Source organism: Triturus cristatus, unplaced genomic scaffold (genome assembly GCF_964204655.1).
Source record: "Triturus cristatus unplaced genomic scaffold, aTriCri1.1 SCAFFOLD_262, whole genome shotgun sequence".
Classification (NCBI taxonomy): Eukaryota; Metazoa; Chordata; class Amphibia; order Caudata; family Salamandridae; genus Triturus; species Triturus cristatus.
The window spans coordinates 313,012-337,634 of NW_028187334.1; the positions used below are offsets into that span (position 1 = coordinate 313,012).

At 43.5% G+C, this 24,623-nt stretch overlaps 23 non-coding genes across 23 annotated transcripts; all 23 read left to right on the forward strand.

The window, feature by feature from the left end:
* Positions 1–381: 381 nt before the first annotated feature.
* On the forward strand, positions 382–464 carry TRNAL-CAG (transfer RNA leucine (anticodon CAG)). The gene has a single exon. It is a non-coding gene; the product is annotated as a tRNA-Leu (tRNA).
* Positions 465–2,472: 2,008 nt separating this feature from the next.
* On the forward strand, positions 2,473–2,555 carry TRNAL-CAG (transfer RNA leucine (anticodon CAG)). The gene has a single exon. It is a non-coding gene; the product is annotated as a tRNA-Leu (tRNA).
* A 186-nt stretch (positions 2,556–2,741) lies between these two features.
* TRNAL-AAG (transfer RNA leucine (anticodon AAG)) lies at positions 2,742–2,824 on the forward strand. The gene has a single exon. It is a non-coding gene; the product is annotated as a tRNA-Leu (tRNA).
* A 1,024-nt stretch (positions 2,825–3,848) lies between these two features.
* On the forward strand, positions 3,849–3,931 carry TRNAL-UAG (transfer RNA leucine (anticodon UAG)). The gene has a single exon. It is a non-coding gene; the product is annotated as a tRNA-Leu (tRNA).
* A 2,007-nt stretch (positions 3,932–5,938) lies between these two features.
* TRNAL-UAG (transfer RNA leucine (anticodon UAG)) lies at positions 5,939–6,021 on the forward strand. Its single transcript has one exon. It is a non-coding gene; the product is annotated as a tRNA-Leu (tRNA).
* Positions 6,022–6,922: 901 nt separating this feature from the next.
* Positions 6,923–7,005, forward strand: TRNAL-AAG (transfer RNA leucine (anticodon AAG)). The gene has a single exon. It is a non-coding gene; the product is annotated as a tRNA-Leu (tRNA).
* Positions 7,006–8,029: 1,024 nt separating this feature from the next.
* TRNAL-UAG (transfer RNA leucine (anticodon UAG)) lies at positions 8,030–8,112 on the forward strand. The gene has a single exon. It is a non-coding gene; the product is annotated as a tRNA-Leu (tRNA).
* A 632-nt stretch (positions 8,113–8,744) lies between these two features.
* TRNAL-CAG (transfer RNA leucine (anticodon CAG)) lies at positions 8,745–8,827 on the forward strand. Its single transcript has one exon. It is a non-coding gene; the product is annotated as a tRNA-Leu (tRNA).
* A 186-nt stretch (positions 8,828–9,013) lies between these two features.
* Positions 9,014–9,096, forward strand: TRNAL-AAG (transfer RNA leucine (anticodon AAG)). Its single transcript has one exon. It is a non-coding gene; the product is annotated as a tRNA-Leu (tRNA).
* Positions 9,097–10,120: 1,024 nt separating this feature from the next.
* Positions 10,121–10,203, forward strand: TRNAL-UAG (transfer RNA leucine (anticodon UAG)). Its single transcript has one exon. It is a non-coding gene; the product is annotated as a tRNA-Leu (tRNA).
* Positions 10,204–10,835: 632 nt separating this feature from the next.
* Positions 10,836–10,918, forward strand: TRNAL-CAG (transfer RNA leucine (anticodon CAG)). Its single transcript has one exon. It is a non-coding gene; the product is annotated as a tRNA-Leu (tRNA).
* Positions 10,919–12,926: 2,008 nt separating this feature from the next.
* On the forward strand, positions 12,927–13,009 carry TRNAL-CAG (transfer RNA leucine (anticodon CAG)). The gene has a single exon. It is a non-coding gene; the product is annotated as a tRNA-Leu (tRNA).
* Positions 13,010–13,195: 186 nt separating this feature from the next.
* On the forward strand, positions 13,196–13,278 carry TRNAL-AAG (transfer RNA leucine (anticodon AAG)). Its single transcript has one exon. It is a non-coding gene; the product is annotated as a tRNA-Leu (tRNA).
* A 1,024-nt stretch (positions 13,279–14,302) lies between these two features.
* On the forward strand, positions 14,303–14,385 carry TRNAL-UAG (transfer RNA leucine (anticodon UAG)). Its single transcript has one exon. It is a non-coding gene; the product is annotated as a tRNA-Leu (tRNA).
* A 2,007-nt stretch (positions 14,386–16,392) lies between these two features.
* Positions 16,393–16,475, forward strand: TRNAL-UAG (transfer RNA leucine (anticodon UAG)). Its single transcript has one exon. It is a non-coding gene; the product is annotated as a tRNA-Leu (tRNA).
* A 901-nt stretch (positions 16,476–17,376) lies between these two features.
* On the forward strand, positions 17,377–17,459 carry TRNAL-AAG (transfer RNA leucine (anticodon AAG)). The gene has a single exon. It is a non-coding gene; the product is annotated as a tRNA-Leu (tRNA).
* A 1,024-nt stretch (positions 17,460–18,483) lies between these two features.
* Positions 18,484–18,566, forward strand: TRNAL-UAG (transfer RNA leucine (anticodon UAG)). Its single transcript has one exon. It is a non-coding gene; the product is annotated as a tRNA-Leu (tRNA).
* Positions 18,567–19,198: 632 nt separating this feature from the next.
* TRNAL-CAG (transfer RNA leucine (anticodon CAG)) lies at positions 19,199–19,281 on the forward strand. Its single transcript has one exon. It is a non-coding gene; the product is annotated as a tRNA-Leu (tRNA).
* A 185-nt stretch (positions 19,282–19,466) lies between these two features.
* Positions 19,467–19,549, forward strand: TRNAL-AAG (transfer RNA leucine (anticodon AAG)). Its single transcript has one exon. It is a non-coding gene; the product is annotated as a tRNA-Leu (tRNA).
* Positions 19,550–20,573: 1,024 nt separating this feature from the next.
* TRNAL-UAG (transfer RNA leucine (anticodon UAG)) lies at positions 20,574–20,656 on the forward strand. Its single transcript has one exon. It is a non-coding gene; the product is annotated as a tRNA-Leu (tRNA).
* A 632-nt stretch (positions 20,657–21,288) lies between these two features.
* TRNAL-CAG (transfer RNA leucine (anticodon CAG)) lies at positions 21,289–21,371 on the forward strand. Its single transcript has one exon. It is a non-coding gene; the product is annotated as a tRNA-Leu (tRNA).
* Positions 21,372–22,664: 1,293 nt separating this feature from the next.
* Positions 22,665–22,747, forward strand: TRNAL-UAG (transfer RNA leucine (anticodon UAG)). The gene has a single exon. It is a non-coding gene; the product is annotated as a tRNA-Leu (tRNA).
* Positions 22,748–23,379: 632 nt separating this feature from the next.
* TRNAL-CAG (transfer RNA leucine (anticodon CAG)) lies at positions 23,380–23,462 on the forward strand. Its single transcript has one exon. It is a non-coding gene; the product is annotated as a tRNA-Leu (tRNA).
* Positions 23,463–24,623: the final 1,161 nt, after the last annotated feature.

Genomic DNA, 24,623 nt, shown 5'->3' on the forward strand with positions numbered 1-24,623 from the left:
GAATGCCATGCATCTGGTAGACAACTGGACTCCAGCACACTTACAGCAATTTCCTTAGGGCTTTGATCAGGGGCTGCTTAAATTTGCATACTCCACCCTATGTTGTGACTTTGAGATCCCTTGTTGAAATTGCTTTAGCCAGCCAAGAGGTGGCTATTGTCTCAATTTCAAAGCAGCTTTGAGCCGTTCAAGTGGCTGGTGAATAGCACTTTCTCTTTGTTCGCCTCAAAGTTCTAAAGAGTTCTCCATAGGTCCTGCTCTGTACAGATTGTTCAAAGATCTGTTGGAAGTGCATATGCTAGGATAAATAAATTGAGGGCATTCCTTTTCAGTACCTCACCTGCATGGCTGTCTGGCCTCTGGAAGATACTGGGAAAGCAAGTCAGGATGGCCGAGTGGTCTAAGGCGCTGCGTTCAGGTCGCAGTCTCCTCTGGAGGCGTGGGTTCAAATCCCACTTCTGACAGTCCTGTGTTTACTCTAATTATTTTCTTGAGAAATATGATCATTTCCCTCGCAGTGGCTTATAGGATTGTCTTCTTGGAAGAGTGCAGTGAGTTTTTTTCTTGCTCTAGCCACTATTGGCCTAAGCTCTGTGCATTTTTTGGTTCCTAATATCTTTCTCACCCTTTAGATGAAAAAGCAGCATGGGGTGAGGATGGCCGAGTGGTCTAAGGCGCTGCGTTAAGGCCGCAGTCTCTCCTGGAGGCGTTGGTTCAAATCCCACTTCTGACAAAACTTGAATTCCATTTTCTCTCTCAGTTCCTTTAGAATCTCAGCCAAAAATTGGCAATGTAAATAATATCTGAATAAGTACCAAACTTCAGTTTCAACTGCAAATGCATTTGCCCTATTCTATCTTTAACGTTAATGTAATATTCTTCTAGCACTCGTGGTGTTTTATATTTCTTTTGTGGGGTACTTTAAAAATCTTTTTTATGAAAGAAATGGGTTACATTAAGTCTTGTGATGTTTTAGGTTTCCAATAAGGAGGTTTTAAATTTTATGTCACGTCATTTTCAGATGCTTCATTCAAGAGATGTTTCCACTATAGAATGCAGAGCAAGGGCAAAAATACAAGTGATAGAGCGAGTGAGTGAGAAGGAGTGTTGTGGAAGGAGAGAATGAAACAAAGACAGAGTGAGTGAATGGCAGGGAGGCATAGAAGAGGAGTCTAGTAGTGAAGGAGACCTGCTTTTCCCTGCTCTTGACCTCCCACCCATCCCCAAACAACCACAAACATACCTTCTGTGCAAAGTTGGTATGCAGAATTTCACGCCTCAGCAAGTGAGGGTGAGTCCCAGGCCAGGGGCTAAAGAGCAAAAGAGTGCCTGTGCTCAGACTTTCCCTGCTAGGGATAGTTTATCTGGAACAAGGCCTACTCTCTTGTATCCAGCAAGGATCTAGAAATCCTGCATGAATCTGCAAGGCACATTGGCAGCATAAATTTGCATAAACTGCCCCACCTATTGCCTTCCTACTTCCTGTGCTGTAGTTGTTTGTGTAGAGAGAGAGGTCGCAGGCAAGGAAATGTTGTGAGTCGGATACAGGACCCTAAATAGCTGGTGAGAGGTATGTGGTGTTCTAAAAGCATGAAAACTGTATACCTGTGAAATAAAGTGCTTTCGTATGTGTTCTTCTGTGTTTATTGTCCTGTGCATAAAGTTGCACCTTGTGTTTGAAGGTTTAAATTATTTCAGGCTTGCATGGAGGTAGACGTTTCTGAGTAACTTTTATTCATTTCTTAAAAGCCTATACTGTCAGGATGGCCGAGAGGTCTAAGGCGCTGTGTTTAGACCACAGTCTCCTTTGGAGGCGTGTGTTCGAATCCCACTTCTGACATGCCTTTTGGAGATTTAATCTCCTTTATCAGGTTAACATCTGATGGAAGTTGCATCTGTTGGTCTTCACTTCGCACGTTATTCCGTTCTCCTCTTGTCAAGAGAGATGGGGTTTCTCATATATTTAGGTTCTATAACGTCTTGCTGACAAAGCGCAATCCTTACCAAATGAGCATAGGACCCATGTAAGAGGTCATCTGGAAGAGTCATGCTCTTGTATGCACTGGCCAGACGGGCCCTGCAAATTTGGAAGAATGCCATGCATCTGGTAGACAACTGGACTCCAGCACACTTACAGCAATTTCCTTAGGGCTTTGATCAGGGGCTGCTTAAATTTGCATACTCCACCCTATGTTGTGACTTTGAGATCCCTTGTTGAAATTGCTTTAGCCAGCCAAGAGGTGGCTATTGTCTCAATTTCAAAGCAGCTTTGAGCCGTTCAAGTGGCTGGTGAATAGCACTTTCTCTTTGTTCGCCTCAAAGTTCTAAAGAGTTCTCCATAGGTCCTGCTCTGTACAGATTGTTCAAAGATCTGTTGGAAGTGCATATAATAGGATAAATAAATTGAGGGCATTCCTTTTCAGTACCTCACCTGCATGGCTGTCTGGCCTCTGGAAGATGCTGGGAAAGAAAGTCAGGATGGCCGAGTGGTCTAAGGCGCTGCGTTCAGGTCGCAGTCTCCTCTGGAGGCGTGGGTTCAAATCCCACTTCTGACAGTCCTGTGTTTACTCTAATTATTTTCTTGAGAAATATGATCATTTCCCTCGCAGTGGCTTATAGGATTGTCTTCTTGGAAGAGTGCAGTGAGTTTTTTTCTTGCTCTAGCCACTATTGGCCTCAGCTCTGTGCATTTTTTGGTTCCTAATATCTTTCTCACCCTTTAGATGAAAAAGCAGCATGGGGTCAGGATGGCCGAGTGGTCTAAGGCGCTGCGTTAAGGCCGCAGTCTCTCCTGGAGGCGTGGGTTCGAATCCCACTTCTGACAAAACTTGAATTCCATTTTCTCTCTCAGTTCCTTTAGAATCTCAGCTAAAAATTGGCAATGTAAATAATATCTGAATAAGTACCAAACTTCAGTTTCAACTCCAAATGCATTTGCCCTATTCTATCTTTAACGTTAATGTAATATTCTTCTAGCACTCGTGGTGTTTTATATTTGTTTTGTGGGGTACTTTAAAAATCTTTTTTATGAAAGAAATGGGTTACATTAAGTCTTGTGATGTTTTAGGTTTCCAATAAGGAGGTTTTAAATTTTATGTCACGTCATTTTCAGATGCTTCATTCAAGAGATGTTTCCGCTATAGAATGCAGAGCAAGGGCAAAAATACAAGTGATAGAGCGAGTGAGTGAGAAGGAGTGTTGTGGAAGGAGAGAATGAAACAAAGACAGAGTGAGTGAACGGCAGGGAGGCATAGAAGAGGAGTCTAGTAGTGAAGGAGACCTGCTTTTCCCTGCTCTTGACCTCCCACCCATCCCCAAACAACCACAAACATACCTTCTGTGCAAAGTTGGTATGCAGAATTTCACGCCTCAGCAAGTGAGGGTGAGTCCCAGGCCAGGGGCTAAAGAGCAAAAGAGTGCCTGTGCTCAGACTTTCCCTGCTAGGGATAGTTTATCTGGAACAAGGCCTACTCTCTTGTATCCAGCAAGGATCTAGAAATCCTGCATGAATCTGCAAGGCACATTGGCAGCATAAATTTGCATAAACTGCCCCACCTATTGCCTTCCTACTTCCTGTGCTGTAGTTGTTTGTGTAGAGAGAGAGGTCGCAGGCAAGGAAATGTTGTGAGTCGGATACAGGACCCTAAATAGCTGGTGAGAGGTATGTGGTGTTCTAAAAGCATGAAAACTGTATACCTGGGAAATAAAGTGCTTTCGTATGTGTTCTTCTGTGTTTATTGTCCTGTGCATAAAGTTGCACCTTGTGTTTGAAGGTTTAAATTATTTCAGGCTTGCATTGAGGTAGACGTTTCTGAGTAACTTTTATTCATTTCTTAAAAGCATATACTGTCAGGATGGCCGAGAGGTCTAAGGCGCTGTGTTTAGGCCACAGTCTCCTTTGGAGGCGTGGGTTCGAATCCCACTTCTGACATGCCTTTTGGAGATTTAATCTCCTTTATCAGGTTAACATCTGATGGAAGTTGCATCTGTTGGTCTTCACTTGGCACGTTATTCCGTTCTCCTCTTGTCAAGAGAGATGGGGTTTCTCATATATTTAGGTTCTATAACGTCTTGCTGACAAAGCGCAATCCTTACCAAATGAGCATAGGACCCATGTAAGAGGTCATCTGGAAGAGTCATGCTCTTGTATGCCCTGGCCAGACGGGCCCTGCAAATTTGGAAGAATGCCATGCATCTGGTAGACAACTGGACTCCAGCACACTTACAGCAATTTCCTTAGGGCTTTGATCAGGGGCTGCTTAAATTTGCATACTCCACCCTATGTTGTGACTTGAGATCCCTTGTTGAAATTGCTTTAGCCAGCCAAGAGGTGGCTATTGTCTCAATTTCAAAGCAGCTTTGAGCCGTTCAAGTGGCTGGTGAATAGCACTTTCTCTTTGTTCGCCTCAAAGTTCTAAAGAGTTCTCCATAGGTCCTGCTCTGTACAGATTGTTCAAAGATCTGTTGGAAGTGCATATGCTAGGATAAATAAATTGAGGGCATTCCTTTTCAGTACCTCACCTGCATGGCTGTCTGGCCTCTGGAAGATGCTGTGAAAGCAAGTCAGGATTGCCGAGTGGTCTAAGGCGCTGCGTTCAGGTCGCAGTCTCCTCTGGAGGCGTGGGTTCAAATCCCACTTCTGACAGTCCTGTGTTTACTCTAATTATTTTCTTGAGAAAAAAGATCATTTCCCTCGCAGTGGCTTATAGGATTGTCTTCTTGGAAGAGTGCAGTGAGTTTTTTTCTTGCTCTAGCCACTATTGGCCTAAGCTCTGTGCATTTTTTGGTTCCTAATATCTTTCTCACCCTTTAGATGAAAAAGCAGCATGGGGTCAGGATGGCCGAGTGGACTAAGGCACTGCGTTAAGGCCGCAGTCTCTCCTGGAGGCGTTGGTTCAAATCCCACTTCTGACAAAACTTGAATTCCATTTTCTCTCTCAGTTCCTTTAGAATCTCAGCCAAAAATTGGCAATGTAAATAATATCTGAATAAGTACCAAACTTCAGTTTCAACTGCAAATGCATTTGCCCTATTCTATCTTTAACGTTAATGTAATATTCTTCTAGCACTCGTGGTGTTTTATATTTCTTTTGTGGGGTACTTTAAAAATCTTTTTTATGAAAGAAATGGGTTACATTAAGTCTTGTGATGTTTTAGGTTTCCAATAAGGAGGTTTTAAATTTTATGTCACGACATTTTCAGATGCTTCATTCAAGAGATGTTTCCACTATAGAATGCAGAGCAAGGGCAAAAATACAAGTGATAGAGCGAGTGAGTGAGAAGGAGTGTTGTGGAAGGAGAGAATGAAACAAAGACAGAGTGAGTGAATGGCAGGGAGGCATAGAAGAGGAGTCTAGTAGTGAAGGAGACCTGCTTTTCCCTGCTCTTGACCTCCCACCCATCCCCAAACAACCACAAACATACCTTCTGTGCAAAGTTGGTATGCAGAATTTCACGCCTCAGCAAGTGAGGGTGAGTCCCAGGCCAGGGGCTAAAGAGCAAAAGAGTGCCTGTGCTCAGACTTTCCCTGCTAGGGATAGTTTATCTGGAACAAGGCCTACTCTCTTGTATCCAGCAAGGATCTAGAAATCCTGCATGAATCTGCAAGGCACATTGGCAGCATAAATTTGCATAAACTGCCCCACCTATTGCCTTCCTACTTCCTGTGCTGTAGTTGTTTGTGTAGAGAGAGAGGTCGCAGGCAAGGAAATGTTGTGAGTCGGATACAGGACCCTAAATAGCTGGTGAGAGGTATGTGGTGTTCTAAAAGCATGAAAACTGTATACCTGTGAAATAAAGTGCTTTCGTATGTGTTCTTCTGTGTTTATTGTCCTGTGCATAAAGTTGCACCTTGTGTTTGAAGGTTTAAATTATTTCAGGCTTGCATGGAGGTAGACGTTTCTGAGTAACTTTTATTCATTTCTTAAAAGCCTATACTGTCAGGATGGCCGAGAGGTCTAAGGCGCTGTGTTTAGGCCACAGTCTCCTTTGGAGGCGTGGGTTCGAATCCCACTTCTGACATGCCTTTTGGAGATTTAATCTCCTTTATCAGGTTAACATCTGATGGAAGTTGCATCTGTTGGTCTTCACTTCGCACGTTATTCCGTTCTCCTCTTGTCAAGAGAGATGGGGTTTCTCATATATTTAGGTTCTATAACGTCTTGCTGACAAAGCGCAATCCTTACCAAATGAGCATAGGACCCATGTAAGAGGTCATCTGGAATAGTCATGCTCTTGTATGCACTGGCCAGACGGGCCCTGCAAATTTGGAAGAATGCCATGCATCTGGTAGACAACTGGACTCCAGCACACTTACAGCAATTTCCTTAGGGCTTTGATCAGGGGCTGCTTAAATTTGCATACTCCACCCTATGTTGTGACTTTGAGATCCCTTGTTGAAATTGCTTTAGCCAGCCAAGAGGTGGCTATTGTCTCAATTTCAAAGCAGCTTTGAGCCGTTCAAGTGGCTTGTGAATAGCACTTTCTCTTTGTTCGCCTCAAAGTTCTAAAGAGTTCTCCATAGGTCCTGCTCTGTACAGATTGTTCAAAGATCTGTTGGAAGTGCATATAATAGGATAAATAAATTGAGGGCATTCCTTTTCAGTACCTCACCTGCATGGCTGTCTGGCCTCTGGAAGATGCTGGGAAAGCAAGTCAGGATGGCCGAGTGTTCTAAGGCGCTGCGTTCAGGTCGCAGTCTCCTCTGGAGGCGTGGGTTCAAATCCCACTCCTGACAGTCCTGTGTTTACTCTAATTTTTTTCTTGAGAAATATGATCATTTCCCTCGCAGTGGCTTATAGGATTGTCTTCTTGGAAGAGTGCAGTGAGTTTTTTTCTTGCTCTAGCCACTATTGCCCTCAGCTCTGTGCATTTTTTGGTTCCTAATATCTTTCTCACCCTTTAGATGAAAAAGCAGTATGGGGTCAGGATGGCCGAGTGGTCTAAGGCGCTGCGTTAAGGCCGCAGTCTCTCCTGGAGGCGTGGGTTCGAATCCCACTTCTGACAAAACTTGAATTCCATTTTCTCTCTCAGTTCCTTTAGAATCTCAGCTAAAAATTGGCAATGTAAATAATATCTGAATAAGTACCAAACTTCAGTTTCAACTGCAAATGCATTTGCCCTATTCTATCTTTAACGTTAATGTAATATTCTTCTAGCACTCGTGGTGTTTTATATTTGTTTTGTGGGGTACTTTAAAAATCTTTTTTATGAAAGAAATGGGTTACATTAAGTCTTGTGATGTTTTAGGTTTCCAATAAGGAGGTTTTAAATTTTATGTCACGTCATTTTCAGATGCTTCATTCAAGAGATGTTTCCACTATAGAATGCAGAGCAAGGGCAAAAATACAAGTGATAGAGCGAGTGAGTGAGAAGGAGTGTTGTGGAAGGAGAGAATGAAACAAAGACAGAGTGAGTGAATGGCAGGGAGGCATAGAAGAGGAGTCTAGTAGTGCAGGAGACCTGCTTTTCCCTGCACTTGACCTCCCACCCATCCCCAAACAACCACAAACATACCTTCTGTGCAAAGTTGGTATGCAGATTTTCACGCCTCAGCAAGTGAGGGTGAGTCCCAGGCCAGGGGCTAAAGAGCAAAAGAGTGCCTGTGCTCAGACTTTCCCTGCTAGGGATAGTTTATCTGGAACAAGGCCTACTCTCTTGTATCCAGCAAGGATCTAGAAATCCTGCATGAATCTGCAAGGCACATTGGCAGCATAAATTTGCATAAACTGCCCCACCTATTGCCTTCCTACTTCCTGTGCTGTAGTTGTTTGTGTAGAGAGAGAGGTCGCAGGCAAGGAAATGTTGTGAGTCGGATACAGGACCCTAAATAGCTGGTGAGAGGTATGTGGTGTTCTAAAAGCATGAAAACTGTATACCTGTGAAATAAAGTGCTTTCGTATGTGTTCTTCTGTGTTTATTGTCCTGTGCATAAAGTTGCACCTTGTGTTTGAAGGTTTAAATTATTTCAGGCTTGCATGGAGGTAGACATTTCTGAGTAACTTTTATTCATTTCTTAAAAGCCTATACTGTCAGGATGGCCGAGAGGTCTAAGGCGCTGTGTTTAGACCACAGTCTCCTTTGGAGGCGTGGGTTCGAATCCCACTTCTGACATGCCTTTTGGAGATTTAATCTCCTTTATCAGGTTAACATCTGATGGAAGTTGCATCTGTTGGTCCTCACTTCGCACGTTATTCCGTTCTCCTCTTGTCAAGAGAGATGGGGTTTCTCATATATTTAGGTTCTATAACGTCTTGCTGACAAAGCGCAATCCTTACCAAATGAGCATAGGACCCATGTAAGAGGTCATCTGGAAGAGTCATGCTCTTGTATGCACTGGCCAGACGGGCCCTGCAAATTTGGAAGAATGCCATGCATCTGGTAGACAACTGGACTCCAGCACACTTACAGCAATTTCCTTAGGGCTTTGATCAGGGGCTGCTTAAATTTGCATACTCCACCCTATGTTCTGACTTTGAGATCCCTTGTTGAAATTGCTTTAGCCAGCCAAGAGGTGGCTATTGTCTCAATTTCAAAGCAGCTTTGAGCCGTTCAAGTGGCTGGTGAATAGCACTTTCTCTTTGTTCGCCTCAAAGTTCTAAAGAGTTCTCCATAGGTCCTGCTCTGTACAGATTGTTCAAAGATCTGTTGGAAGTGCATATAATAGGATAAATAAATTGAGGGCATTCCTTTTCAGTACCTCACCTGCATGGCTGTCTGGCCTCTGGAAGATGCTGGGAAAGAAAGTCAGGATGGCCGAGTGGTCTAAGGCGCTGCGTTCAGGTCGCAGTCTCCTCTGGAGGCGTGGGTTCAAATCCCACTTCTGACAGTCCTGTGTTGACTCTAATTATTTTCTTGAGAAATATGATCATTTCCCTCGCAGTGGCTTATAGGATTGTCTTCTTGGAAGAGTGCAGTGAGTTTTTTTCTTGCTCTAGCCACTATTGGCCTCAGCTATGTGCATTTTTTGGTTCCTAATATCTTTCTCACCCTTTAGATGAAAAAGCAGCATGGGGTCAGGATGGCCGAGTGGTCTAAGGCGCTGCGTTAAGGCCGCAGTCTCTCCTGGAGGCGTGGGTTCGAATCCCACTTCTGACAAAACTTGAATTCCATTTTCTCTCTCAGTTCCTTTAGATTCTCAGCTAAAAATTGGCAATGTAAATAATATCTGAATAAGTACCAAACTTCAGTTTCAACTGCAAATGCATTTGCCCTATTCTATCTTTAACGTTAATGTAATATTCTTCTAGCACTCGTGGTGTTTTATATTTGTTTTGTGGGGTACTTTAAAAATCTTTTTTATGAAAGAAATGGGTTACATTAAGTCTTGTGATGTTTTAGGTTTCCAATAAGGAGGTTTTAAATTTTATGTCACGTCATTTTCAGATGCTTCATTCAAGAGATGTTTCCACTATAGAATGCAGAGTAAGGGCAAAAATACAAGTGATAGAGCGAGTGAGTGAGAAGAAGTGTTGTGGAAGGAGAGAATGAAACAAAGACAGAGTGAGTGAACGGCAGGGAGGCATAGAAGAGTAGTCTAGTAGTGAAGGAGACCTGCTTTTCACTGCTCTTGACCTCCCACCCATCCCCAAACAACCACAAACATACCTTCTGTGAAAAGTTGGTATGCAGAATTTCACGCCTCAGCAAGTGAGGGTGAGTCCCAGGCCAGGGGCTAAAGAGCAAAAGAGTGCCTGTGCTCAGACTTTCCCTGCTAGGGATAGTTTATCTGGAACAAGGCCTACTCTCTTGTATCCAGCAAGGATCTAGAAATCCTGCATGAATCTGCTAGGCACATTGGCAGCATAAATTTGCATAAACTGCCCCACCTATTGCCTTCCTACTTCCTGTGCTGTAGTTGTTTGTGTAGAGAGAGAGGTCGCAGGCAAGGAAATGTTGTGAGTCGGATACAGGACCCTAAATAGCTGGTGAGAGGTATGTGGTGTTCTAAAAGCATGAAAACTGTATACCTGTGAAATAAAGTGCTTTCGTATGTGTTCTTCTGTGTTTATTGTCCTGTGCATAAAGTTGCACCTTGTGTTTGAAGGTTTAAATTATTTCAGGCTTGCATGGAGGTAGACGTTTCTGAGTAACTTTTATTCATTTCTTAAAAGCCTATACTGTCAGGATGGCCGAGAGGTCTAAGGCGCTGTGTTTAGGCCACAGTCTCCTTTGGAGGCGTGGGTTCGAATCCCACTTCTGACATGCCTTTTGGAGATTTAATCTCCTTTATCAGGTTAACATCTGATGGAAGTTGCATCTGTTGGTCTTCACTTGGCACGTTATTCCGTTCTCCTCTTGTCAAGAGAGATGGGGTTTCTCATATATTTAGGTTTTATAACGTCTTGCTGACAAAGCGCAATCCTTACCAAATGAGCATAGGACCCATGTAAGAGGTCATCTGGAAGAGTCATGCTCTTGTATGCCCTGGCCAGACGGGCCCTGCAAATTTGGAAGAATGCCATGCATCTGGTAGACAACTGGACTCCAGCACACTTACAGCAATTTCCTTAGGGCTTTGATCAGGGGCTGCTTAAATTTGCATACTCCACCCTATGTTGTGACTTTGAGATCCCTTGTTGAAATTGCTTTAGCCAGCCAAGAGGTGGCTATTGTCTCAATTTCAAAGCAGCTTTGAGCCGTTCAAGTGGCTGGTGAATAGCACTTTCTCTTTGTTCGCCTCAAAGTTCTAAAGAGTTCTCCATAGGTCCTGCTCTGTACAGATTGTTCAAAGATCTGTTGGAAGTGCATATGCTAGGATAAATAAATTGAGGGCATTCCTTTTCAGTACCTCACCTGCATGGCTGTCTGGCCTCTGGAAGATACTGGGAAAGCAAGTCAGGATGGCCGAGTGGTCTAAGGCGCTGCGTTCAGGTCGCAGTCTCCTCTGGAGGCGTGGGTTCAAATCCCACTTCTGACAGTCCTGTGTTTACTCTAATTATTTTCTTGAGAAATATGATCATTTCCCTCGCAGTGGCTTATAGGATTGTCTTCTTGGAAGAGTGCAGTGAGTTTTTTTCTTGCTCTAGCCACTATTGGCCTTAGCTCTGTGCATTTTTTGGTTCCTAATATCTTTCTCACCCTTTAGATGAAAAAGCAGCATGGGGTGAGGATGGCCGAGTGGTCTAAGGCGCTGCGTTAAGGCCGCAGTCTCTCCTGGAGGCGTTGGTTCAAATCCCACTTCTGACAAAACTTGAATTCCATTTTCTCTCTCAGTTCCTTTAGAATCTCAGCCAAAAATTGGCAATGTAAATAATATCTGAATAAGTACCAAACTTCAGTTTCAACTGCAAATGCATTTGCCCTATTCTATCTTTAACGTTAATGTAATATTCTTCTAGCACTCGTGGTGTTTTATATTTCTTTTGTGGGGTACTTTAAAAATCTTTTTTATGAAAGAAATGGGTTACATTAAGTCTTGTGATGTTTTAGGTTTCCAATAAGGAGGTTTTAAATTTTATGTCACGTCATTTTCAGATGCTTCATTCAAGAGATGTTTCCACTATAGAATGCAGAGCAAGGGCAAAAATACAAGTGATAGAGCGAGTGAGTGAGAAGGAGTGTTGTGGAAGGAGAGAATGAAACAAAGACAGAGTGAGTGAATGGCAGGGAGGCATAGAAGAGGAGTCTAGTAGTGAAGGAGACCTGCTTTTCCCTGCTCTTGACCTCCCACCCATCCCCAAACAACCACAAACATACCTTCTGTGCAAAGTTGGTATGCAGAATTTCACGCCTCAGCAAGTGAGGGTGAGTCCCAGGCCAGGGGCTAAAGAGCAAAAGAGTGCCTGTGCTCAGACTTTCCCTGCTAGGGATAGTTTATCTGGAACAAGGCCTACTCTCTTGTATCCAGCAAGGATCTAGAAATCCTGCATGAATCTGCAAGGCACATTGGCAGCATAAATTTGCATAAACTGCCCCACCTATTGCCTTCCTACTTCCTGTGCTGTAGTTGTTTGTGTAGAGAGAGAGGTCGCAGGCAAGGAAATGTTGTGAGTCGGATACAGGACCCTAAATAGCTGGTGAGAGGTATGTGGTGTTCTAAAAGCATGAAAACTGTATACCTGTGAAATAAAGTGCTTTCGTATGTGTTCTTCTGTGTTTATTGTCCTGTGCATAAAGTTGCACCTTGTGTTTGAAGGTTTAAATTATTTCAGGCTTGCATGGAGGTAGACGTTTCTGAGTAACTTTTATTCATTTCTTAAAAGCCTATACTGTCAGGATGGCCGAGAGGTCTAAGGCGCTGTGTTTAGACCACAGTCTCCTTTGGAGGCGTGTGTTCGAATCCCACTTCTGACATGCCTTTTGGAGATTTAATCTCCTTTATCAGGTTAACATCTGATGGAAGTTGCATCTGTTGGTCTTCACTTCGCACGTTATTCCGTTCTCCTCTTGTCAAGAGAGATGGGGTTTCTCATATATTTAGGTTCTATAACGTCTTGCTGACAAAGCGCAATCCTTACCAAATGAGCATAGGACCCATGTAAGAGGTCATCTGGAAGAGTCATGCTCTTGTATGCACTGGCCAGACGGGCCCTGCAAATTTGGAAGAATGCCATGCATCTGGTAGACAACTGGACTCCAGCACACTTACAGCAATTTCCTTAGGGCTTTGATCAGGGGCTGCTTAAATTTGCATACTCCACCCTATGTTGTGACTTTGAGATCCCTTGTTGAAATTGCTTTAGCCAGCCAAGAGGTGGCTATTGTCTCAATTTCAAAGCAGCTTTGAGCCGTTCAAGTGGCTGGTGAATAGCACTTTCTCTTTGTTCGCCTCAAAGTTCTAAAGAGTTCTCCATAGGTCCTGCTCTGTACAGATTGTTCAAAGATCTGTTGGAAGTGCATATAATAGGATAAATAAATTGAGGGCATTCCTTTTCAGTACCTCACCTGCATGGCTGTCTGGCCTCTGGAAGATGCTGGGAAAGAAAGTCAGGATGGCCGAGTGGTCTAAGGCGCTGCGTTCAGGTCGCAGTCTCCTCTGGAGGCGTGGGTTCAAATCCCACTTCTGACAGTCCTGTGTTTACTCTAATTATTTTCTTGAGAAATATGATCATTTCCCTCGCAGTGGCTTATAGGATTGTCTTCTTGGAAGAGTGCAGTGAGTTTTTTTCTTGCTCTAGCCACTATTGGCCTCAGCTCTGTGCATTTTTTGGTTCCTAATATCTTTCTCACCCTTTAGATGAAAAAGCAGCATGGGGTCAGGATGGCCGAGTGGTCTAAGGCGCTGCGTTAAGGCCGCAGTCTCTCATGGAGGCGTGGGTTCGAATCCCACTTCTGACAAAACTTGAATTCCATTTTCTCTCTCAGTTCCTTTAGAATCTCAGCTAAAAATTGGCAATGTAAATAATATCTGAATAAGTACCAAACTTCAGTTTCAACTGCAAATGCATTTGCCCTATTCTATCTTTAACGTTAATGTAATATTCTTCTAGCACTCGTGGTGTTTTATATTTGTTTTGTGGGGTACTTTAAAAATCTTTTTTATGAAAGAAATGGGTTACATTAAGTCTTGTGATGTTTTAGGTTTCCAATAAGGAGGTTTTAAATTTTATGTCACGTCATTTTCAGATGCTTCATTCAAGAGATGTTTCCGCTATAGAATGCAGAGCAAGGGCAAAAATACAAGTGATAGAGCGAGTGAGTGAGAAGGAGTGTTGTGGAAGGAGAGAATGAAACAAAGACAGAGTGAGTGAACGGCAGGGAGGCATAGAAGAGGAGTCTAGTAGTGAAGGAGACCTGCTTTTCCCTGCTCTTGACCTCCCACCCATCCCCAAACAACCACAAACATACCTTCTGTGCAAAGTTGGTATGCAGAATTTCACGCCTCAGCAAGTGAGGGTGAGTCCCAGGCCAGGGGCTAAAGAGCAAAAGAGTGCCTGTGCTCAGACTTTCCCTGCTAGGGATAGTTTATCTGGAACAAGGCCTACTCTCTTGTATCCAGCAAGGATCTAGAAATCCTGCATGAATCTGCAAGGCACATTGGCAGCATAAATTTGCATAAACTGCCCCACCTATTGCCTTCCTACTTCCTGTGCTGTAGTTGTTTGTGTAGAGAGAGAGGTCGCAGGCAAGGAAATGTTGTGAGTCGGATACAGGACCCTAAATAGCTGGTGAGAGGTATGTGGTGTTCTAAAAGCATGAAAACTGTATACCTGGGAAATAAAGTGCTTTCGTATGTGTTCTTCTGTGTTTATTGTCCTGTGCATAAAGTTGCACCTTGTGTTTGAAGGTTTAAATTATTTCAGGCTTGCATTGAGGTAGACGTTTCTGAGTAACTTTTATTCATTTCTTAAAAGCATATACTGTCAGGATGGCCGAGAGGTCTAAGGCGCTGTGTTTAGGCCACAGTCTCCTTTGGAGGCGTGGGTTCGAATCCCACTTCTGACATGCCTTTTGGAGATTTAATCTCCTTTATCAGGTTAACATCTGATGGAAGTTGCATCTGTTGGTCTTCACTTGGCACGTTATTCCGTTCTCCTCTTGTCAAGAGAGATGGGGTTTCTCATATATTTAGGTTCTATAACGTCTTGCTGACAAAGCGCAATCCTTACCAAATGAGCATAGGACCCATGTAAGAGGTCATCTGGAAGAGTCATGCTCTTGTTTGCCCTGGCCAGACGGGCCCTGCAAATTTGGAAGAATGCCATGCATCTGGTAGACAACTGGACTCCAGCACACTTACAGCAATTTCCTTAGGGCTTTGATCAGGGGCTGCTTAAATTTGCATACTCCACCCTATGTTGTGACTTGAGATCCCTTGTTGAAATTGCTTTAGCCAGCCAAGAGGTGGCTATTGTCTCAATTTCAAAGCAGCTTTGAGCCGTTCAAGTGGCTGGTGAATAGCACTTTCTCTTTGTTCGCCTCAAAGTTCTAAAGAGTTCTCCATAGGTCCTGCTCTGTACAGATTGTTCAAAGATCTGTTGGAAGTGCATATGCTAGGATAAATAAATTGAGGGCATTCCTTTTCAGTACCTCACCTGCATGGCTGTCTGGCCTCTGGAAGATGCTGTGAAAGCAAGTCAGGATTGCCGAGTGGTCTAAGGCGCTGCGTTCAGGTCGCAGTCTCCTCTGGAGGCGTGGGTTCAAATCCCACTTCTGACAGTCCTGTGTTTACTCTAATTATTTTCTTGAGAAATATGATCATTTCCCTCGCAGTGGCTTATAGGATTGTCTTCTTGGAAGAGTGCAGTGAGTTTTTTTCTTGCTCTAGCCACTATTGGCCTAAGCTCTGTGCATTTTTTGGTTCCTAATATCTTTCTCACCCTTTAGATGAAAAAGCAGCATGGGGTCAGGATGGCCGAGTGGACTAAGGCACTGCGTTAAGGCCGCAGTCTCTCCTGGAGGCGTTGGTTCAAATCCCACTTCTGACAAAACTTGAATTCCATTTTCTCTCTCAGTTCCTTTAGAATCTCAGCCAAAAATTGGCAATGTAAATAATATCTGAATAAGTACCAAACTTCAGTTTCAACTGCAAATGCATTTGCCCTATTCTATCTTTAACGTTAATGTAATATTCTTCTAGCACTCGTGGTGTTTTATATTTCTTTTGTGGGGTACTTTAAAAATCTTTTTTATGAAAGAAATGGGTTACATTAAGTCTTGTGATGTTTTAGGTTTCCAATAAGGAGGTTTTAAATTTTATGTCACGACATTTTCAGATGCTTCATTCAAGAGATGTTTCCACTATAGAATGCAGAGCAAGGGCAAAAATACAAGTGATAGAGCGAGTGAGTGAGAAGGAGTGTTGTGGAAGGAGAGAATGAAACAAAGACAGAGTGAGTGAATGGCAGGGAGGCATAGAAGAGGAGTCTAGTAGTGAAGGAGACCTGCTTTTCCCTGCTCTTGACCTCCCACCCATCCCCAAACAACCACAAACATACCTTCTGTGCAAAGTTGGTATGCAGAATTTCACGCCTCAGCAAGTGAGGGTGAGTCCCAGGCCAGGGGCTAAAGAGCAAAAGAGTGCCTGTGCTCAGACTTTCCCTGCTAGGGATAGTTTATCTGGAACAAGGCCTACTCTCTTGTATCCAGCAAGGATCTAGAAATCCTGCATGAATCTGCAAGGCACATTGGCAGCATAAATTTGCATAAACTGCCCCACCTATTGCCTTCCTACTTCCTGTGCTGTAGTTGTTTGTGTAGAGAGAGAGGTCGCAGGCAAGGAAATGTTGTGAGTCGGATACAGGACCCTAAATAGCTGGTGAGAGGTATGTGGTGTTCTAAAAGCATGAAAACTGTATACCTGTGAAATAAAGTGCTTTCGTATGTGTTCTTCTGTGTTTATTGTCCTGTGCATAAAGTTGCACCTTGTGTTTGAAGGTTTAAATTATTTCAGGCTTGCATGGAGGTAGACGTTTCTGAGTAACTTTTATTCATTTCTTAAAAGCCTATACTGTCAGGATGGCCGAGAGGTCTAAGGCGCTGTGTTTAGGCCACAGTCTCCTTTGGAGGCGTGGGTTCGAATCCCACTTCTGACATGCCTTTTGGAGATTTAATCTCCTTTATCAGGTTAACATCTGATGGAAGTTGCATCTGTTGGTCTTCACTTCGCACGTTATTCCGTTCTCCTCTTGTCAAGAGAGATGGGGTTTCTCATATATTTAGGTTCTATAACGTCTTGCTGACAAAGCGCAATCCTTACCAAATGAGCATAGGACCCATGTAAGAGGTCATCTGGAATAGTCATGCTCTTGTATGCACTGGCCAGACGGGCCCTGCAAATTTGGAAGAATGCCATGCATCTGGTAGACAACTGGACTCCAGCACACTTACAGCAATTTCCTTAGGGCTTTGATCAGGGGCTGCTTAAATTTGCATACTCCACCCTATGTTGTGACTTTGAGATCCCTTGTTGAAATTGCTTTAGCCAGCCAAGAGGTGGCTATTGTCTCAATTTCAAAGCAGCTTTGAGCCGTTCAAGTGGCTTGTGAATAGCACTTTCTCTTTGTTCGCCTCAAAGTTCTAAAGAGTTCTCCATAGGTCCTGCTCTGTACAGATTGTTCAAAGATCTGTTGGAAGTGCATATAATAGGATAAATAAATTGAGGGCATTCCTTTTCAGTACCTCACCTGCATGGCTGTCTGGCCTCTGGAAGATGCTGGGAAAGCAAGTCAGGATGGCCGAGTGTTCTAAGGCGCTGCGTTCAGGTCGCAGTCTCCTCTGGAGGCGTGGGTTCAAATCCCACTCCTGACAGTCCTGTGTTTACTCTAATTTTTTTCTTGAGAAATATGATCATTTCCCTCGCAGTGGCTTATAGGATTGTCTTCTTGGAAGAGTGCAGTGAGTTTTTTTCTTGCTCTAGCCACTATTGGCCTCAGCTCTGTGCATTTTTTGGTTCCTAATATCTTTCTCACCCTTTAGATGAAAAAGCAGTATGGGGTCAGGATGGCCGAGTGGTCTAAGGCGCTGCGTTAAGGCCGCAGTCTCTCCTGGAGGCGTGGGTTCGAATCCCACTTCTGACAAAACTTGAATTCCATTTTCTCTCTCAGTTCCTTTAGAATCTCAGCTAAAAATTGGCAATGTAAATAATATCTGAATAAGTACCAAACTTCAGTTTCAACTGCAAATGCATTTGCCCTATTCTATCTTTAACGTTAATGTAATATTCTTCTAGCACTCGTGGTGTTTTATATTTGTTTTGTGGGGTACTTTAAAAATCTTTTTTATGAAAGAAATGGGTTACATTAAGTCTTGTGATGTTTTAGGTTTCCAATAAGGAGGTTTTAAATTTTATGTCACGTCATTTTCAGATGCTTCATTCAAGAGATGTTTCCACTATAGAATGCAGAGCAAGGGCAAAAATACAAGTGATAGAGCGAGTGAGTGAGAAGGAGTGTTGTGGAAGGAGAGAATGAAACAAAGACAGAGTGAGTGAATGGCAGGGAGGCATAGAAGAGGAGTCTAGTAGTGCAGGAGACCTGCTTTTCCCTGCTCTTGACCTCCCACCCATCCCCAAACAACCACAAACATACCTTCTGTGCAAAGTTGGTATGCAGATTTTCACGCCTCAGCAAGTGAGGGTGAGTCCCAGGCCAGGGGCTAAAGAGCAAAAGAGTGCCTGTGCTCAGACTTTCCCTGCTAGGGATAGTTTATCTGGAACAAGGCCTACTCTCTTGTATCCAGCAAGGATCTAGAAATCCTGCATGAATCTGCAAGGCACATTGGCAGCATAAATTTGCATAAACTGCCCCACCTATTGCCTTCCTACTTCCTGTGCTGTAGTTGTTTGTGTAGAGAGAGAGGTCGCAGGCAAGGAAATGTTGTGAGTCGGATACAGGACCCTAAATAGCTGGTGAGAGGTATGTGGTGTTCTAAAAGCATGAAAACTGTATACCTGTGAAATAAAGTGCTTTCGTATGTGTTCTTCTGTGTTTATTGTCCTGTGCATAAAGTTGCACCTTGTGGTTGAAGGTTTAAATTATTTCAGGCTTGCATGGAGGTAGACATTTCTGAGTAACTTTTATTCATTTCTTAAAAGCCTATACTGTCAGGATGGCCGAGAGGTCTAAGGCGCTGTGTTTAGACCACAGTCTCCTTTGGTGGCGTGGGTTCGAATCCCACTTCTGACATGCCTTTTGGAGATTTAATCTCCTTTATCAGGTTAACATCTGATGGAAGTTGCATCTGTTGGTCCTCACTTCGCACGTTATTCCGTTCTCCTCTTGTCAAGAGAGATGGGGTTTCTCATATATTTAGGTTCTATAACGTCTTGCTGACAAAGCGCAATCCTTACCAAATGAGCATAGGACCCATGTAAGAGGTCATCTGGAAGAGTCATGCTCTTGTATGCACTGGCCAGACGGGCCCTGCAAATTTGGAAGAATGCCATGCATCTGGTAGACAACTGGACTCCAGCACACTTACAGCAATTTCCTTAGGGCTTTGATCAGGGGCTGCTTAAATTTGCATACTCCACCCTATGTTCTGACTTTGAGATCCCTTGTTGAAATTGCTTTAGCCAGCCAAGAGGTGGCTATTGTCTCAATTTCAAAGCAGCTTTGAGCCGTTCAAGTGGCTGGTGAATAGCACTTTCTCTTTGTTCGCCTCAAAGTTCTAAAGAGTTCTCCATAGGTCCTGCTCTGTACAGATTGTTCAAAGATCTGTTGGAAGTGCATATAATAGGATAAATAAATTGAGGGCATTCCTTTTCAGTACCTCACCTGCATGGCTGTCTGGCCTCTGGAAGATGCTGGGAAAGAAAGTCAGGATGGCCGAGTGGTCTAAGGTGCTGCGTTCAGGTCGCAGTCTCCTCTGGAGGCGTGGGTTCAAATCCCACTTCTGACAGTCCTGTGTTGACTCTAATTATTTTCTTGAGAAATATGATCATTTCCCTCGCAGTGGCTTATAGGATTGTCTTCTCGAAGAGTGCAGTGAGTTTTTTTCTTGCTCTAGCCACTATTGGCCTCAGCTATGTGCATTTTTTGGTTCCTAATATCTTTCTCACCCTTTAGATTAAAAAGCAGCATGGGGTCAGGATGGCCGAGTGGTCTAAGGCGCTGCGTTAAGGCCGCAGTCTCTCCTGGAGGCGTGGGTTCGAATCCCACTTCTGACAAAACTTGAATTCCATTTTCTCTCTCAGTTCCTTTAGAATCTCAGCTAAAAATTGGCAATGTAAATAATATCTGAATAAGTACCAAACTTCAGTTTCAACTGCAAATGCATTTGCCCTATTCTATCTTTAACGTTAATGTAATATTCTTCTAGCACTCGTGGTGTTTTATATTTGTTTTGTGGGGTACTTTAAAAATCTTTTTTATGAAAGAAATGGGTTACATTAAGTCTTGTGATGTTTTAGGTTTCCAATAAGGAGGTTTTAAATTTTATGTCACGTCATTTTCAGATGCTTCATTCAAGAGATGTTTCCACTATAGAATGCAGAGCAAGGGCAAAAATACAAGTGATAGAGCGAGTGAGTGAGAAGGAGTGTTGTGGAAGGAGAGAATGAAACAAAGACAGAGTGAGTGAATGGCAGGGAGGCATAGAAGAGGAGTCTAGTAGTGAAGGAGACCTGCTTTTCCCTGCTCTTGACCTCCCACCCATCCCCAAACAACCACAAACATACCTTCTGTGCAAAGTTGGTATGCAGAATTTCACGCCTCAGCAAGTGAGGGTGAGTCCCAGGCCAGGGGCTAAAGAGCAAAAGAGTGCCTGTGCTCAGACTTTCCCTGCTAGGGATAGTTTATCTGGAACAAGGCCTACTCTCTTGTATCCAGCAAGGATCTAGAAATCCTGCATGAATCTGCAAGGCACATTGGCAGCATAAATTTGCATAAACTGCCCCACCTATTGCCTTCCTACTTCCTGTGCTGTAGTTGTTTGTGTAGAGAGAGAGGTCGCAGGCAAGGAAATGTTGTGAGTCGGATACAGGACCCTAAATAGCTGGTGAGAGGTATGTGGTGTTCTAAAAGCATGAAAACTGTATACCTGTGAAATAAAGTGCTTTCGTATGTGTTCTTCTGTGTTTATTGTCCTGTGCATAAAGTTGCACCTTGTGTTTGAAGGTTTAAATTATTTCAGGCTTGCATTGAGGTAGACGTTTCTGAGTAACTTTTATTCATTTCTTAAAAGCATATACTGTCAGGATGGCCGAGAGGTCTAAGGCGCTGTGTTTAGGCCACAGTCTCCTTTGGAGGCGTGGGTTCGAATCCCACTTCTGACATGCCTTTTGGAGATTTAATCTCCTTTATCAGGTTAACATCTGATGGAAGTTGCATCTGTTGGTCTTCACTTGGCACGTTATTCCGTTCTCCTCTTGTCAAGAGAGATGGGGTTTCTCATATATTTAGGTTCTATAACGTCTTGCTGACAAAGCGCAATCCTTACCAAATGAGCATAGGACCCATGTAAGAGGTCATCTGGAAGAGTCATGCTCTTGTATGCCCTGGCCAGACGGGCCCAGCAAATTTGGAAGAATGCCATTCATCTGGTAGACAACTGGACTCCAGCACACTTACAGCAATTTCCTCAGGGCTTTGATCAGGGGCTGCTTAAATTTGCATACTCCACCCTATGTTGTGACTTTGAGATCCCTTGTTGAAATTGCTTTAGCCAGCCAAGAGGTGGCTATTGTCTCAATTTCAAAGCAGCTTTGAGCCGTTCAAGTGGCTGGTGAATAGCACTTTCTCTTTGTTCGCCTCAAAGTTCTAAAGAGTTCTCCATAGGTCCTGCTCTGTACAGATTGTTCAAAGATCTGTTGGAAGTGCATATAATAGGATAAATAAATTGAGGGCATTCCTTTTCAGTACCTCACCTGCATGGCTGTCTGGCCTCTGGAAGATGCTGTGAAAGCAAGTCAGGATGGCCGAGTGGTCTAAGGCGCTGCGTTCAGGTCGCAGTCTCCTCTGGAGGCGTGGGTTCAAATCCCACTTCTGACAGTCCTCTGTTTACTCTAATTTTTTTCTTGAGAAATATGATCATTTCCCTCGCAGTGGCTTATAGGATTGTCTTCTTGGAAGAGTGCAGTGAGTTTTTTTCTTGCTCTAGCCACTATTGGCCTAAGCTCTGTGCATTTTTTGGTTCCTAATATCTTTCTCACCCTTTAGATGAAAATACAGCATGGGGTCAGGATGGCCGAGTGGTCTAAGGCGCTGCGTTAAGGCCGCACTCTCTCCTGGAGGCGTGGGTTCGAATCCCACTTCTGACAAAACTTGAATTCCATTTTCTCTCTCAGTTCCTTTAGATTCTCAGCTAAAAATTGGCAATGTAAATAATATCTGAATAAGTACCAAACTTCAGTTTCAACTGCAAATGCATTTGCCCTATTCTATCTTTAACGTTAATGTAATATTCTTCTAGCACTCGTGGTGTTTTATATTTGTTTTGTGGGGTACTTTAAAAATCTTTTTTATGAAAGAAATGGGTTACATTAAGTCTTGTGATGTTTTAGGTTTCCAATAAGGAGGTTTTAAATTTTATGTCACGTCATTTTCAGATGCTTCATTCAAGAGATGTTTCCACTATAGAATGCAGAGCAAGGGCAAAAATACAAGTGATAGAGCGAGTGAGTGAGAAGGAGTGTTGTGGAAGGAGAGAATGAAACAAAGACAGAGTGAGTGAATGGCAGGGAGGCATAGAAGAGGAGTCTAGTAGTGAAGGAGACCTGCTTTTCCCTGCTCTTGACCTCCCACCCATCCCCAAACAACCACAAACATACCTTCTGTGCAAAGTTGGTATGCAGAATTTCACGCCTCAGCAAGTGAGGGTGAGTCCCAGGCCAGGGGCTAAAGAGCAAAAGAGTGCCTGTGCTCAGACTTTCCCTGCTAGGGATAGTTTATCTGGAACAAGGCCTACTCTCTTGTATCCAGCAAGGATCTAGAAATCCTGCATGAATCTGCAAGGCACATTGGCAGCATAAATTTGCATAAACTGCCCCACCTATTGCCTTCCTCCTTCCTGTGCTGTAGTTGTTTGTGTAGAGAGAGAGGTCGCAGGCAAGGAAATGTTGTGAGTCGGATACAGGACCCTAAATAGCTGGTGAGAGGTATGTGGTGTTCTAAAAGCATGAAAACTGTATACCTGTGAAATAAAGTGCTTTCGTATGTGTTCTGCTGTGTTTATTGTCCTGTGCATAAAGTTGCACCTTGTGTTTGAAGGTTTAAATTATTTCAGGCTTGCATTGAGGTAGACGTTTCTGAGTAACTTTTATTCATTTCTTAAAAGCATATACTGTCAGGATGGCCGAGAGGTCTAAGGCGCTGTGTTTAGGCCACAGTCTCCTTTGGAGGCGTGGGTTCGAATCCCACTTCTGACATGCCTTTTGGAGATTTAATCTCCTTTATCAGGTTAACATCTGATGGAAGTTGCATCTGTTGGTCTTCACTTGGCACGTTATTCCGTTCTCCTCTTGTCAAGAGAGATGGGGTTTCTCATATATTTAGGTTCTATAACGTCTTGCTGACAAAGCGCAATCCTTACCAAATGAGCATAGGACCCATGTAAGAGGTCATCTGGAAGAGTCATGCTCTTGTATGCCCTGGCCAGACGGGCCCAGCAAATTTGGAAGAATGCCATTCATCTGGTAGACAACTGGACTCCAGCACACTTACAGCAATTTCCTCAGGGCTTTGATCAGGGGCTGCTTAAATTTGCATACTCCACCCTATGTTGTGACTTTGAGATCCCTTGTTGAAATTGCTTTAGCCAGCCAAGAGGTGGCTATTGTCTCAATTTCAAAGCAGCTTTGAGCCGTTCAAGTGGCTGGTGAATAGCACTTTCTCTTTGTTCGCCTCAAAGTTCTAAAGAGTTCTCCATAGGTCCTGCTCTGTACAGATTGTTCAAAGATCTGTTGGAAGTGCATATAATAGGATAAATAAATTGAGGGCATTCCTTTTCAGTACCTCACCTGCATGGCTGTCTGGCCTCTGGAAGATGCTGTGAAAGCAAGTCAGGATGGCCGAGTGGTCTAAGGCGCTGCGTTCAGGTCGCAGTCTCCTCTGGAGGCGTGGGTTCAAATCCCACTTCTGACAGTCCTCTGTTTACTCTAATTTTTTTCTTGAGAAATATGATCATTTCCCTCGCAGTGGCTTATAGGATTGTCTTCTTGGAAGAGTGCAGTGAGTTTTTTTCTTGCTCTAGCCACTATTGGCCTAAGCTCTGTGCATTTTTTGGTTCCTAATATCTTTCTCACCCTTTAGATGAAAATACAGCATGGGGTCAGGATGGCCGAGTGGTCTAAGGCGCTGCGTTAAGGCCGCACTCTCTCCTGGAGGCGTGGGTTCGAATCCCACTTCTGACAAAACTTGAATTCCATTTTCTCTCTCAGTTCCTTTAGATTCTCAGCTAAAAATTGGCAATGTAAATAATATCTGAATAAGTACCAAACTTCAGTTTCAACTGCAAATGCATTTGCCCTATTCTATCTTTAACGTTAATGTAATATTCTTCTAGCACTCGTGGTGTTTTATATTTGTTTTGTGGGGTACTTTAAAAATCTTTTTTATGAAAGAAATGGGTTACATTAAGTCTTGTGATGTTTTAGGTTTCCAATAAGGAGGTTTTAAATTTTATGTCACGTCATTTTCAGATGCTTCATTCAAGAGATGTTTCCACTATAGAATGCAGAGCAAGGGCAAAAATACAAGTGATAGAGCGAGTGAGTGAGAAGGAGTGTTGTGGAAGGAGAGAATGAAACAAAGACAGAGTGAGTGAATGGCAGGGAGGCATAGAAGAGGAGTCTAGTAGTGAAGGAGACCTGCTTTTCCCTGCTCTTGACCTCCCACCCATCCCCAAACAACCACAAACATACCTTCTGTGCAAAGTTGGTATGCAGAATTTCACGCCTCAGCAAGTGAGGGTGAGTCCCAGGCCAGGGGCTAAAGAGCAAAAGAGTGCCTGTGCTCAGACTTTCCCTGCTAGGGATAGTTTATCTGGAACAAGGCCTACTCTCTTGTATCCAGCAAGGATCTAGAAATCCTGCATGAATCTGCAAGGCACATTGGCAGCATAAATTTGCATAAACTGCCCCACCTATTGCCTTCCTCCTTCCTGTGCTGTAGTTGTTTGTGTAGAGAGAGAGGTCGCAGGCAAGGAAATGTTGTGAGTCGGATACAGGACCCTAAATAGCTGGTGAGAGGTATGTGGTGTTCTAAAAGCATGAAAACTGTATACCTGTGAAATAAAGTGCTTTC